The sequence below is a fragment of the Typopeltis vanoorti genome, chromosome 6, assembly GCF_054136105.1.
Source record: "Typopeltis vanoorti isolate ZY-2024b chromosome 6, IOZ_Tvanoo_1.0, whole genome shotgun sequence".
Lineage (NCBI taxonomy): Eukaryota > Metazoa > Arthropoda > Arachnida > Uropygi > Thelyphonidae > Typopeltis > Typopeltis vanoorti.
The window spans coordinates 70833375-70847623 of record NC_143554.1 but is presented as its reverse complement, the minus strand read 5'-3'; the positions used below and the strand labels follow the sequence as shown (position 1 = coordinate 70847623).

Below are 14249 nucleotides of genomic sequence, written 5' to 3'. Positions count from 1 at the left end.
GTTGTGATTACTAGGTGATCTGTGCATCAAAAAGCTAATCCGTACCTATTCAGAGTTCTCCACCATTCAAGTGCATCTTTAAGTTCTTTTGCTATGAGGTTCCCTCATAATAATAATAATAATAATAATAATAATAAAATCTCACTTTTTCCTCTGTTCTTTTTGTTTTATCTTTTTCTTTTTTTTAAATCTTATTATTTTTTGAAAACTCTTTCCTAGAAATGTATTATATTTCACTCACCGTATATTTATTTCTCAATGATAAATACTCAACATTTTCGGGTATATGAGGGTGGTCTGAAAAGTTCCCAGCCTTGACCATAGATGGCAACACCAAGATTTTTTTTCCAAGTTGTTACCTCTGTCATAAGTATCCATGTGATATTGCAAGTCATTCTATCAAGTAGTTTTATTATACAGCTGTCTGAAGCAAAAGTGTTGTCTGTATCCCTTGAAATGGATAAGATTGAGTATTGTGCGGTTATAAAATTCTTTGTAAAAGAAGGTTTAATGCCAAAAGAAATTCATTCAAAGTTCACAAAAGTTTATGGGCACTCTTCTCCTTCGTTTTCAAAAATTAAGAAATGGGCTGCTGAGTTTAAAGGTGGCTGTACCAGCCTTGAAGATGATCCACGTGAAGGATGTCCAAAAAGTGTAACAACATCAGAAATCATTGATGAAGTGCACGATATGGTATTGGATGACCGGCGAGTCAAAGTGCGTGAAATTGCTGAGACTACAGGCATTTCAAAAGAACACGTAGGATATGTTTTGCATGAAGAATCGCAAATGAAAAAGCTTTGCACAAGATGGGTGCTACTTGCTCACAGCAAATCAAAAACACACTTACATGAAAATCTCTGACCAGTGCTTAGAGTATTTTAACAAGAATAAAACTGATTTTGTGCATCGATTTATTACTATGGATGAGACTTGGATTCACTATTACACACCAGAATCCAAACAGCAGTCAAAACAGTGGACAGAAGTCAGTTGTTCAGCGCCAAAGAAGACAACATCATTTCCATCAGCAGGAAAGGTAATGGCATTGGTGTTTTGGCATTCTAAAGGTATTTTGTTTATTAATTATCTTGAAAAGGGTAAAACAATTACTGAGGAATATTATTCCAATCTTTTAACCAGACTAGTTGAAAAAATTCATGAGAAAATACCTGGTTTGCAGAAAAAAAAATCATCTTTCATCAGGACAATGCACCTGCCCACAAAGGTGTTTTGGCAATATGAAAATTAAGGGATCTGCACTATGAATTGTTGGAACATCCACCCTATTCCCCAGATTTGGCTCCCTCTGACTTCTGTCTCTTTCTAAAACTAAAACTCTTCCTCGCTGATCAGTGTTTTTCTTCGAATCAAGAGGTGATTGCAGCTGTAGAGGGGTATTTTGCAGATTTTACCGAGAACCACTACAGGGAAGGGATAATGGCACTGGAGCATTGCTGGAATAAATGTATTAGTCTTAAGGGAGATTATGTTGAAAAAGTAATTTTTAAATCATAAAGTTGTTTTTTCATTGTTAGGCCAAGAACGTTTCAAACCACTCTTGCATACCCACAAGAGCTGTACCAAGCATCATAATAGTCCAAAACATTATTTTATGACTAGTTTCTTATCCAAAACTTGCTTTCAATCTGTAGTTATTTGTTAGGCCTGGTTTTGATTAGTTCTTACATTTCATCCTTTTTGTGCTGTCTTCAACCAGCTATTATCATCATCGTCATCAAAGCCTACATTTGCATAGGCCACATGAAGATAGACTTAAGTTCATCTAGTTGTCAACTAGAGAAACTTTTTCTAAGGTTTTCTTCAACCAGTTCTGAGTTAGTTGATCTCTAGTACAGGCAAGCAGATTTTTTTTTTCTCCTGGAAACTCGAGTTTTTCATCCCGTAAAATCAACCATAGAATCCACACTATTTCATGCAATAACATATTCTGTTAGGGTTAGTGACCACAAGATAGCAGCACTTATGTGCCAGTCTCTTCATCAGTTGCCTCTTACAATTAGTGATAGCCTTGGCTAGCTATCTCTGGCTTCTGTGGAGATCTAACTGCTCACTCTGTCTCTGTCTTTGAAATGTAGATAGAGCTAAAACCCTCACCTACTCACTATAAAGGAATAAAGGGCATTAGCTGATTTAAAAAAAAAAAAAATTTTTATCATCATCAGACCTCCATGGAATCAAAAGACTCATCAGGGGGTCCTACTCTCTCTCACATACAGCTCATCATCATCATCATCATTAGTGTTCTGTCTCTTGACCGGTCCAATGGTATAACTCAGCAGATTCTCTTATCCCACTTTCCTCTATCTCTTGCTTCCTCCTTCATTTCCTGATATCTTCTTGTTCCCATTATATCATCAAGCATCGTTAGTCGTCTTCTTTCTCTTGGTCACTTTCCTTCAATTTTCCCTTCTATCATTCTTTTCAGTAGGCTGTCTCCTCTTAATACATATCCTATCCAGTTATGCTTTCTTCTTCTTATGGTCTTTAGTAAATTCCTTTCTTCTTCAACTCTTTGTAATACTTCTTCATTGGTGATTTTTTTCAGTCCACTTTATTTTCTCTATTCTTCTCCATAACCACATTTCAAATGCCTCCAACATTTTAGCTTCTTTCTTCCTAATTGTCCTTGTTTCTGACCCATATAAGGTCATACTCCAAATATAGCACTTAATAAGCCTTTTCTTTAGATTTTTATTCATTTTATTAATAAACAAATTTTTCTTGCTATAAAAGACATATTTTCCTTTGTTAATTCTTTGTTTTATTTCCATGTCACATTTTCCATTTTCTTGTATTATACTACCAAGGTATTTGTATTGTCTCACTTGCTCTACACTTTCTCCATTCATCATCACCTTGATACTTCCTGGTTTCCTGGAGACTCTCATCACTTTTGTTTTCTTAATTTTCTGTTAATTTTCATACCATATTTCTTGCATATGGTATGAAAATTATGAAAATTCTTGTATATATTTTCAAATTTTTGCATTAGGTGCTGTAGTTCATCTTCGGTATTAGCTAATATTGCTTGATCATCTGCAAATCTAATATTTTGTATTGTTCTTCCTCCAATAGTGATGCCTCTTTCCTCTTCATAAAATGCTTCTTTTATCATTTCTTCAGCAAATATATTGAAGAGCATCGGTGACAGGCAGCATCCCTGTCTTACACCTCTGCCAATCACACGTTTTTTAGTTTTTCCTACTTTTGTTTTTATTATGGCCATCTGGTTCATATATAATTCAGCTATTAGCCTTCGGTCTCTCCAATCTAAACCTATTTTGCATAATATTTCCATCAGATTTTCCTATTTCACCATGTCAAATGCTTTTTCAAGGTCGATGAAACAAATATAAACGTCTTTATTTACTTCTATATTCCTTTCGCATATGGTCCTCATTACTCCAATTGCATCTCTGGTTCCTCTGTCTTTTCTAAATCTAAATTGATCATCCCCCATAAAATACTCCACTCTATTATACAATCTTTGATTTAATATTCTTAGCAGTACTTTGGAGGCATGTGAGAGTATGCTTATAGTTCTGTAGTCACTGCACTTAGCAGGATTGCTTTTCTTTTCAATTGGTATAAGAATACTTTCTGTGAAATCTTTAGGACATACTCCTGTTTTGTAAATGAGGTTGCAGAGTTTCCATGTTTCTGTTATACCTTTGTTCTCCAGTTGGTTTAGGATTTCACTGGGTATTCCATCCACTCCTTCCATCTTTCCACTTTTTAATTCCTGTTTCTACTTCTCTCTTTAGTATTTCAGGACCTCTTTCTTCTGTTGAGATTTCATTTTGCTCTTCCAATTCAATTTTTGTTGGTCTTTCATTTTTTGTGTAAAGTTCTTCGATGTATTCCTTCCATTTTTCACCCTGTATTTCAATATCATAAATCAGTTTTCCTTGCTTATCTTCTAATGGCAGATTTCTTATGCTTTTTTTTAATATTTGTAATTTATTTTGCTTTTTCAAACATTTTATTATATCGCCCCCTTTTTTCCATTTCTTCAATTTCTTTACATTCTGTTTTTAACCATTCCTCTCTTGCTTTATCAGTTTCTCTTCTCAGTTCATTATTTAATACTTTGTATTTTCTTCTTCCCTCTTCAGTGTTTACATTTTTCCATCTTCTTCTTTCTTCCATTTTTCTTATCATTTCATTTGTAATCCATGGCATTTTAATTCTTTTCCCTTCCACAAAACCTATCTCTTCAGCAGCTGTTTCATATATCAAATTTTTCATTTGATTCCATTTTGCATTAACATCCATAGTTTCTTCAGATATATTTTCTTTGTTCCTTATTTTATTTTCCAGTTCTTCTCTGAATTTCCTACCTACATCTCCTTTGAGTTTTTCTAGGTTTCACCTTTTCTTGCTTTTACCTTTGTTTATTTTCTTATATCATATTCTTAATTCCATAAGAAGCAAATTATGGTCTGAGTCAATATCAGCTCCTGGATTTGTTGATATCCTTTTTATTGTTTCTGTACCTGTTTTATATTAACATATAATCAATCTGGTATCTTGCGATATCACCTGGCATTTTCCATGTATATCTTCTTCTCTTTGGAAGTTTAAACCAAGTATTACCAATGATTAGTTTGTGTCTTTTACAAAACTCTATTATAAGTCTTTCACCTCTCTCATTCCTTTTTCCAAGGCCATATCTTCCTGTTATTCCCTTCTCTACCTTTTCACCTACCACCGCATTCCAGTCTCCCATCCAGATGGTACACCTTTTAGTTCTGTCTTCTTCCATTATCTCTTCTATTTGATTATATATCTCTTCTACTCCATTTTCATCATGGTCACTTGTGGGAATATATATATATCTGTATAATCATTATGTCCACAGGATTTGCTTTCAGTTTAATCATAATCACCCTGTCACTTTTATATATTATTTTTTCTACTGAATTTTTAACCTTTTCATTCAAAACAAATGCTACTCTATTTTTTCCCCGTGTTCTACAGGAATATATAATTCTATAACCATCACTTTCAAAATTTCCTATATCTTCCCATCTGACTTCACTTAGACCAACCACATCCAATTTATTCCTCTCCATTTCTTTCTTCAAGTTCTCTAATTTACCAGCTCTTAACATTGTTCTTACATTCCAAGTTGCAACATGTATAGTTTCTATCTCATTCTCTCTTGGATGTCTTATTTTCTTCCCATTTTCCTCAATACTTGGGATCCCATTCTCATTGTCCATTTGAGGATTTCATGGGTTAACGGCCTGAGAAGCCTCATTTCTTCTTCTGCGGGGCATGACATCCATCGTTTGCCGATAGACCTCATTTTTGCCAGTCGTGGAAACTAAATATGCCGAGTTCACCATATTTCTTGGAAATAATACTGAGGTGGTTTCCCGTTCCCTTCCTCAGGAAACCATTATGGTATGGTTTCAAACCTGGGAGAGCAGCAGATTCCCACTGCTTAAAATAGGCTACTCCTCTCACTAAAATAAAGTAAATACAAAAGATTCACCCCCTAGCCCTCGAATTACTCTAATAGCATTGGGGGGGGGGGAAGGAACAAGAAGAAGAGAGGAAGTATAAAGAAAGAAGATAGGGACCAGTCTACAGATAATATAACAGACGTACATTACACAAAGTAAGGCATGGTCCAGCATCAGGTACCTCGGGTTTGCCATTCTCGTACTCACTACAGTGAGCCCTTGAGGATACAGCTCATCATACCATGACTTAAATGCATAGCATCCATAGTCTCCACACTCACCACACTTTCGGGCTATGTATTCCAATCTCCTACTACTACTCTTCATGCAAAACATCTACTCCTTTTGCTCTCATATATAGCCTCGAGGGATGGTCTCTTGTTTCCCCCATCTCTATCCATTCTGTGAAAAATCTGATCCAAATTAATCCGATAATTACATTGCATTCTTTTGATCTGTTTCCATACTCAACATTCTGCAGACCTGAAATGATCTTAGTCAATTTGTCTCTAAACAGTTTCCAGCATTCTGCATTCTTTTGAAAACCAGGTGACTAAATTTGTGCATAGTAATCCATATGCTGTCTGATCAAAGCCTTATACAATGGAATCAAAACATCCATACTTCTACATATCAGTGTCCTCTGTATCATTGCTATAATTAGCTGTGCTGACCTTCCCCTGTAGAACATCTGTTTGTGGTAGAGAGGACCACCCAGGTACTGGCCCCTTTAATTCTAACACTTTTTCTTTGCTTTTCTTTCCATATTCTTTCCTCTGCTTCTTCTGAGTCTTTTTTTTTTTTTTTTTTTTTTACTATTCTTTCTTCCAGACCACCAACACTGAGATCCAATGCTCTGCTGCCATGTTTGCTGTGCAGTGCGACCCATGAACATTCAGAAAGAGGGATGCTGGCATTCTTGCACTACTTTTGCCTCTGCTTTGGAAAGATAGGTACTCCTAGATGGTCTGGCCATGATCAATTGGCTAGTGGGCTTGCCTGCAAGACTCAATGATGTCTCAGTAAGTCTCTCATCCCATTGTCCAGTGTTGGGACCCAAGGCTTGTTGTGGTGCTGGTATAGTGTTCTGGGTAGCAATATAGTAGTATAATGTCCTGGGGTAGGTATTCCACTTCTGAATTTTTCTTTTTTTTGTTATATCTGATTCACACCCACCCACAAGACCTATAGCACATTAGTACTGCTGTGTGTATGGGCAAGAGGAATAGAGGAAAGGAGGAATCTGTTAGCATTTTGCTTGAACAGCTGAGGGTTGTAATCTTTGGGGAAAGTTACTCTTGTTTTAATTATTTTGGAGGAGAGTGGAAGAATAATAGTGGCCAATTCAGCAGAGAACTGTCCATGAAAGTATCTGTAGAAGAGACACAAGGCAGAAACTGAACATCTGTGAGTGAGGATTGAAGAGGGTATGCAAGAGAGGGATCATTAATTAACCAGATTTCCCTCCTCTGGATCAAATCAAGCAATCTGAGAGAGGAGTTTGGTGCCCCAAATATGGAAGCAGTATTCAATGGCTGGGTGGATTTGGCTTTGTATCTAGTTAGCAGCTATGAAGGTATGAAGTAGTGTCATGTGTGAAACATTACACCAAGTTTTTTGGCAGCTGCAAAAGCTATAATTGAAATGTGGTTGTGCAGGAAAGATCAGAGGTGCAGGTCAGTCCGAGTAGAGAAATCTGATCATGTTTGGATATATCAGTATTACTGAAGGTAAGGGGGGGGGATGTGAGCCCTTTCTTGCGAGAGATCGGACAGGACTGAATTTTGGTGGCATTGAAGTTTACAAGGTTGTCCTTGCCCCACTAGGGACAAGGGAATGTTGGCAGTTTGCATAGTCTTGTGATTAGGAGGAAGATAGGAGATGTGATTGAGGCATTTAAGCTGATAAAAGTTTGTTACTCAGTTGATGTGGAAGAAATTTTTCATAGAATGGGAGACAGAGACAGAACAAGAGGATATCTCTGGAAACTGTATAAGGAGGGTGTGAACAGGGGCATAAGGAACAGGTTCTTTGCATGGAGAGTAGTTGGTGAGTTGAATGCATTACCTGACATTGTGGTAAATGTGGATACATTAAATGAGTTTAAAACATGGTTTGATGGGCTTGGTGTGTAACAATGTGTACCTTCTGTGATGAATCTTTTCACTCCATAGAGATCTGGTGTTAATAATAATAATAATGACATTAGAAGAATATTCTATAATGTGTATCTATGTCATATGCATGTTGTGATCTTTTTGAAACTAAATTTTATTCACATTTCTTTCATTTTTTTAAAACAGAAAGTGGTGCAGTAAAGCCTTTTAGTCCAGTAAATTGTTTGTTGATTACTTATATTATTGAGTTTACACCTGTAGTAGTTTTATGTATATAATTGTCAAGGGGTGTGCTGGCAAATTTTTAACAACTGGCTCACTAAAATAAAATTTAAAACACACATACACACACACACACACACACACACACACACACACACACACACACACACACACACACACACACACACATATATATATATATATATAAAATGCAGTGTTTTCTTCCTTTGTTAGAATTACAAGTCCCAAAAGTATAAAGGAATTCCATTATCAGTCAACATCCACTTTATTTTGCCTTGACTACTTCTTAGGAAGAAGCAGCCCATGAAAATTAAGCTAATGTTTGTTGAAAAATAATATTTCTGTAAAATTGCTAGTGGAGATAATCTCCATACCGGTTTCTGTGTAGTGAAGGGGATGGAAAAAAGAAGTACAAAAGGATGCCAAAATAGGTGCACTCAAGCTGAATTTTCTGTGTCACCATATACAAGCCTATCCTGCTAATCATTGACTTGAGAGATATGTTGTTGTACAGTTTATAGCCATTGCTGGTTTAACACTCGGGTCACAAAATTCTTGAAAATTAAACAATCAGCTGAAGTGAGCCGGTGTGAACCAGCTTTAGCACACCACTGCTATAGTACACTTAATCAGGAGAGTGAAATTAAAAATACAACTGAGGTAAACAACAAACAAATTAACAGAACAGTTACACAGAATATTTGAAGAAAAAAAAAAAGACGTCGGTGAATGCACACAATTCATGCTGTATTATGATTACTAATAACATCATAAAAGGAGTGCCTGAGATCTGTGTGCATCAGGATTTTGATGAAAGATGACCGAATCTGATGCCTTGTTTCTTGCTGCATTGATATGAGTTTTTTTTTTTTTTTTTACATTTCTGATGATTCATTGAATTCTCTGACAAAGAAATTGTAGTTACTGCAGGCCATTTTTGTATTGTGCTGTAGTATTTGATGTTTTGTCTCCATTGTATATGAGGTGTGGCTATTAAATAACGAGACTGGTTGCAAAAATGTGGTTTCTTATTACAATTGTACAACTTAATCGTTATCCCCCCTTCAACATACTCCCCTCCTCTATCTATACACCATTGCATACAAATTTTGCATTGTTGGAAGCAGTGCTGCACTTCATTAGCACTGCCGTTTTTTTCTTTACCTCATTCACTGACTGAAAATGGGTGCCCTTCAATTCAAATTTCAACTTTGGAAAAAGATAAAAGTCGCATGGAACTAAGTCCGGTGAGTAAGGTGGATGGTCCAACACTGGGATCTTCTTATTAGCCAGATGCTACTTTACAGACAGTGCACTGTGGGCAGAGCGTTGTCCTGGTGGAGAATCCAAGCATAGTTCTTCCACAGATTGGGTCTCTTCTTCCTCACTCGTTCTCTCAGTTTGGCCAGAACCTCAGAGTAATAATGTTGGTTAACTGTCTGACCCTCTGGTACCCATTCAACCATTACCATGCCATTAATATATAAAAAAAAATGATCAGCATTGCTTCAGTTTTGACTACTCATTCTTGCTTTTTTCATTCTTAGTGATGTGGGAGTTTTCCAGTGCATCGATTGTCCCTTTGTTTCTAGATCATATTGGAAAATCCACGTCTCATCACATGTGATGATCTTCTCCTGCAAGTCTGGCTCTGCTGTCAGCCGGACTTTCAGTGAATGAGGTAAAGGAGAAAACTGCAGCAATACTGAAGCAAATAACACCTGATGACTTGCAGCACTGCTTCTAACAATGGAAAATTCGTATAAATGGTGTATAGAAGTATTTTGAAGGGGATAACAATTAAGTTGTACAATTGTAATAATAAACCATATTTTTGCAACCAGTCTCGTTATTTAATAGCCACACCTCATATGCTGCTATTCCTGATCTCTACTTTCTCTTTTCTCCACATGATGTGCTTGCACATGTGTTTCTCTCCTCCACCAGCTTATATGGCCCACTTAACAAATTCCACAAACAACTGATTTTGTATACTCCTGGCTTTTTAAATGGTTAATGGGAAGGTTTTGGAAGTTGAAAGAGACGTGAAATCTTGTTTAATGGGGAGATAGCAACTTTTATTCCTTGTTGACAATATCTTATCAATGACAGACCACACATACTGCTCCTCTGTATTTTTTTGTTTTTTCTGTTCATCTGTTTATCTAGGAGGCTCCTTTAGAAAATGTTTTCAGCCATTTCTTTTTTAAATAAACCATTTTTTGCAAGTTTCATTGTTTGCGAGTTCTTCCTTGATGGGAGATTTCAATGCCAGAGTGGGAAATAACCCAATAATAGGTTGCATTGGATCAGACAAAGAATCAGTAATCAATAACAATGGAATTTTATTAAGAGACTTCTGCATATTTAACAATCTAAAAATCAGTAATACTTTCTTCAGGCATAAAAATACACATAAGTGCACATGGGAAGGAAGAGGAACAAAATCAGTAATAGAGTACATTATTATTATCAACAAACTAAATAATAATATCATGGATACAAGGATTTTTAGAGGGAACGAAATTGATAGTGATCACATGTTAATTGAAAGCAGATTTGAATTCATAAAAAGAACCACATACTTCAAAAGAAAAAAAGATAACGAACCAACATCTAATAAACAATTTAAAATAAACCTTCTAGAACAGGAGAGTATTAGAAACTTATATAAAAGCAGAATGAGAAATAAAATAAACCAACCACAAACAATGTTGAAACTGACTGGAAAAATATAAAGGAAACCATACTAAAAGCAGCAGAAGAAAGTTTATGATACAAATCAAGCAAAAACAAAAAATGGCTCAGAACTTGGAATGATGACTTAAAGGAATTAACCGAAAGGAAAAAACAGGCTTTTAAAATCTATCTGCAAAATAAAAAACTGCTGACTATATACAATAAAAGAAATTATGGGCTGAAGTCAGAAGTATATGCAGAGAAGATTGGAGTGAATATGTTAAATCATTAGAGCAGGATATCACTGGACAACAAAGATTGGTTTTAAAATTTTCAGGCAACTACAAACAGCAGAAAATGACCAATTAAGAAATAATTTAATTTCCAAAGAGGATTGGATAGAACACTATAAAATATTGTAGAATGAAAAACAAGAAATACAAAACAATGACAAAACTCACAAAATTGAAGATACCAATATACAGGAAAGTATAGAAGAAATAGTAATGGAAGAATTAGAAAAAGAATTAAAATCTCAAGAAATTGATAAAGCCCGGGCCTGGATGGAATATTTGCTGAGCTCTTTAAGTATGCAGACAATAGCTTAAAAGAAAACCTACTTAAACTCTTCAATAATATCTGGAAATATCAAAAGATCCCAAAAGAATGGAAAACTGGAGTAGTAATAAATATTCACAAAAAAAGGTCCCAAGGACAAATGTGGAAATTACAGAGGCATTACTCTCTTAATAACAGCATCTAAACATACAGAAAATTATTTAGAAGAACAGTGAACAGTATGGTTTCAGAAGAGACAAAGAATGCACGGATGCCTCTTTTACAATGCCACAGATCATAGAAAAAAGAAAAGAATTTAACCTACCCACTTTTTCTTCTATTTATTGACTACAAAAAGGCACGTGATAATTTGAACAGACATCTACTCTGGAAAATATTACAAGACAATAAAATATCTCCTAAATTAATTAATGCAATAAACAGTCTATACAGAGAAACAAAAATTTGCATCAAATTTGAGATGGAACATTATCAGAATCATCATCATCATCATCATCAAATTCCTGCCATGTACCCTCAAGGGGTGTACAGGATATGACAGTACTACATGAAAAAATTACATCATTACTAACTTCCTATCTACAATTTTCCTCCAAATCAGTCTGTTACTTGTCAAGACTCCAACATTATCAGATCTTATATTTCTATCGTCTAAGGCACTTTGTACCGTATCGATCCACCTATATCTTGGTCTTCCTCTGGGTCGTTTTCCTGCCAACCTGGCAGAGAACACTTGTTTTGCTAATCTTTCCTCTCCCATTCTATTTAAGTGACCATACCATCTGAGATTAGTTCTGCTAACGCATTCCTGGATGCTGACAATGTCAAGTTCTTTCCTAATATCCTCATTTTTAATATGATATTGCCATTGATGCCATCTTTTCACGCCTCTAATCTTTCTCAGGACTCTCATATCTGCGGTCTCTAGTCTTTGGTCAAGTGTTTTACTTCTGACCCAGCTTTCAGATCCATAAGTTAAAATTGGTTTGAACACAGTCTTGTATACAGCTAATTTAGTGTTCCGACTAATTTCTTTCTTATTCCATATGAATTTATTCAATTGACTTCCCACGATACCAGCTTTTGCTGATTCTGTTGTCTATTTCTATATTTAGTTTACCATCTTCAGTAAAAATTGTGCCTAAGTAGCTGAAATGTTTTACTTGTTCCACAGGTTCTCCATTCACAACACAGTTGACATTTTCAATGATTCTGCCTATTTTCATTGTCTCATCATCATCATCATCAAATTCCTGCCATGTACCCTCAAGGGGTGTACAGGATATGACAGTACTACATGAAAAAATTACATCATTACTAACTTCCTATCTACAATTTTCCTCCAAATCAGTCTGTTACTTGTCAAGACTCCAACATTATCAGATCTTATATTTCTATCGCCTAAGGCACTTTGTACCGTATCAATCCACCTATATCTTGGTCTTCCTCTGGGTCGTTTCCCTGCCAACCTGGCAGAGAACACTTGTTTTGCTAATCTTTCCTCTCCCATTCTATTTAAGTGACCATACCATCTGAGATTAGCTCTGCTAACGCATTCCTGGATGCTGACAATGTCAAGTTCTTTTCTAATATCCTCATTTTTAATATGATATTGCCATTGATGCCATCTGTTCACGCCTCTGATCTTTCTCAGGACTCTCATATCTGCGGTCTCTAGTCTTTGGTCAAGTGTTTTACTTCCGACCCAGCTCTCAGATCCATAAGTTAAAATTGGTTTGAACACAGTCTTGTATACAGCTAATTTAGTGTTCCGACTAATTTCTTTCTTAATCCATATGAATTTATTCAATTGACTTCCCACGATACCAGCTTTGCTGATTCTGTTGTCTATTTCTATATTTAGTTTACCATCTTCAGTAAAAATTGTGCCTAAGTAGCTGAAATGTTTTACTTGTTCCACAGGTTCTCCATTCACAACACAGTTGACATTTTCAATGATTCTGCCTCTGCCTATTTTCATTGTCTTTTTATTGCTGACCTTCATACCATATCTATTACAACAGCTATTCAATTTAGTCAGAGAATCTTGCAGACTTGTAGCGGATTTATTTACAAGTATAACATCATTCGCATAAAGCAAAGAGCTGACATTAACATCTCCAATTTTGATATCAGGTTTAATACCACATTCCTTCATAATGTGATCCATATAGATAATGAATAACAGAGGGGATAATGTACATCCTTGTCTCACACCAGATTTAACATTAAACCATCTTCCTGTACTTCCTTCAATTCTAACTGCTGACTCACAACTCAAATAAAGACTAAGTATTGCTTGATATAATGCCCCATTGACACCATATAACTGCAGCGTATTGAATAGCTTCTTTCTTGGCACCTTGTCATATGCCTTTTCCAAATCGACAAAACTTAAATACAGATCTTTGTTATATTCCCATGCTTTCTCGACTATTTGTCGTAAAGTGAAGATCTGATCCTGACAGCCTCTATTTGGCCTGAATCCAGCTTGTTCTTCACCAAGCTTTTCTTCCACAATTCTTCTCAACCGTTTCTCAAGTATACTTGCATAGATCTTGCCAGGAACACTCAGTAGGGAAATAACTCTGTAATTCTCACATGCAGTTTTATTTCCCTTTTTATATATGGGTACTATGAGAGCTCTACTCCAATCATCGGGAATTCGTCCCTCTGTCCAGGCTTTCTGAACTATGCAGTGCAGCCACTGTAAGACTCTTATACCACCATACTTCAGCATTTCTGGTCGAATATCATCTACTCCTGCTGCCTTTCCACATTTCAAGCCTTTGATGGCTTTTTCTACTTCAAGTATGGATATGTATTCCTGACTGCATGCCTGGTCAGTATTTTTTATCACTGTGCTGTCATCACTGCTTGTTTCATTTAACAGTTTTTCAAAGTAATTACTCCATACTTCAAGGATATCTTTTTCTCCTGTTTTCATTTCACCTTTATCATCTCTAATTCCTTTTACAGCACTCTTTCCTCCATTCCTTCTTCAACAACCTCCAGAATATTTTGCCACCTTCTTGATATTTATTTTCTATATTCTTGCCAAAGTCCTCCCGTGACTTTTGTTTAGCTAGTTTTACACACTGTTTAGCTTTCTTACATTTGTCTCTGTATTCTGTAA

General features: G+C 35.8%; 1 protein-coding gene across 3 annotated transcripts in view; it reads left to right on the top strand.

Annotated features, from left to right (window-relative positions):
• The window catches only part of LOC150105526 (cilia- and flagella- associated protein 210-like), a 199299-nt gene that overhangs the window by 106578 nt on the left and 78472 nt on the right, over window positions 1-14249 (top strand). The gene's annotated exons all lie outside the window — the stretch shown is intronic.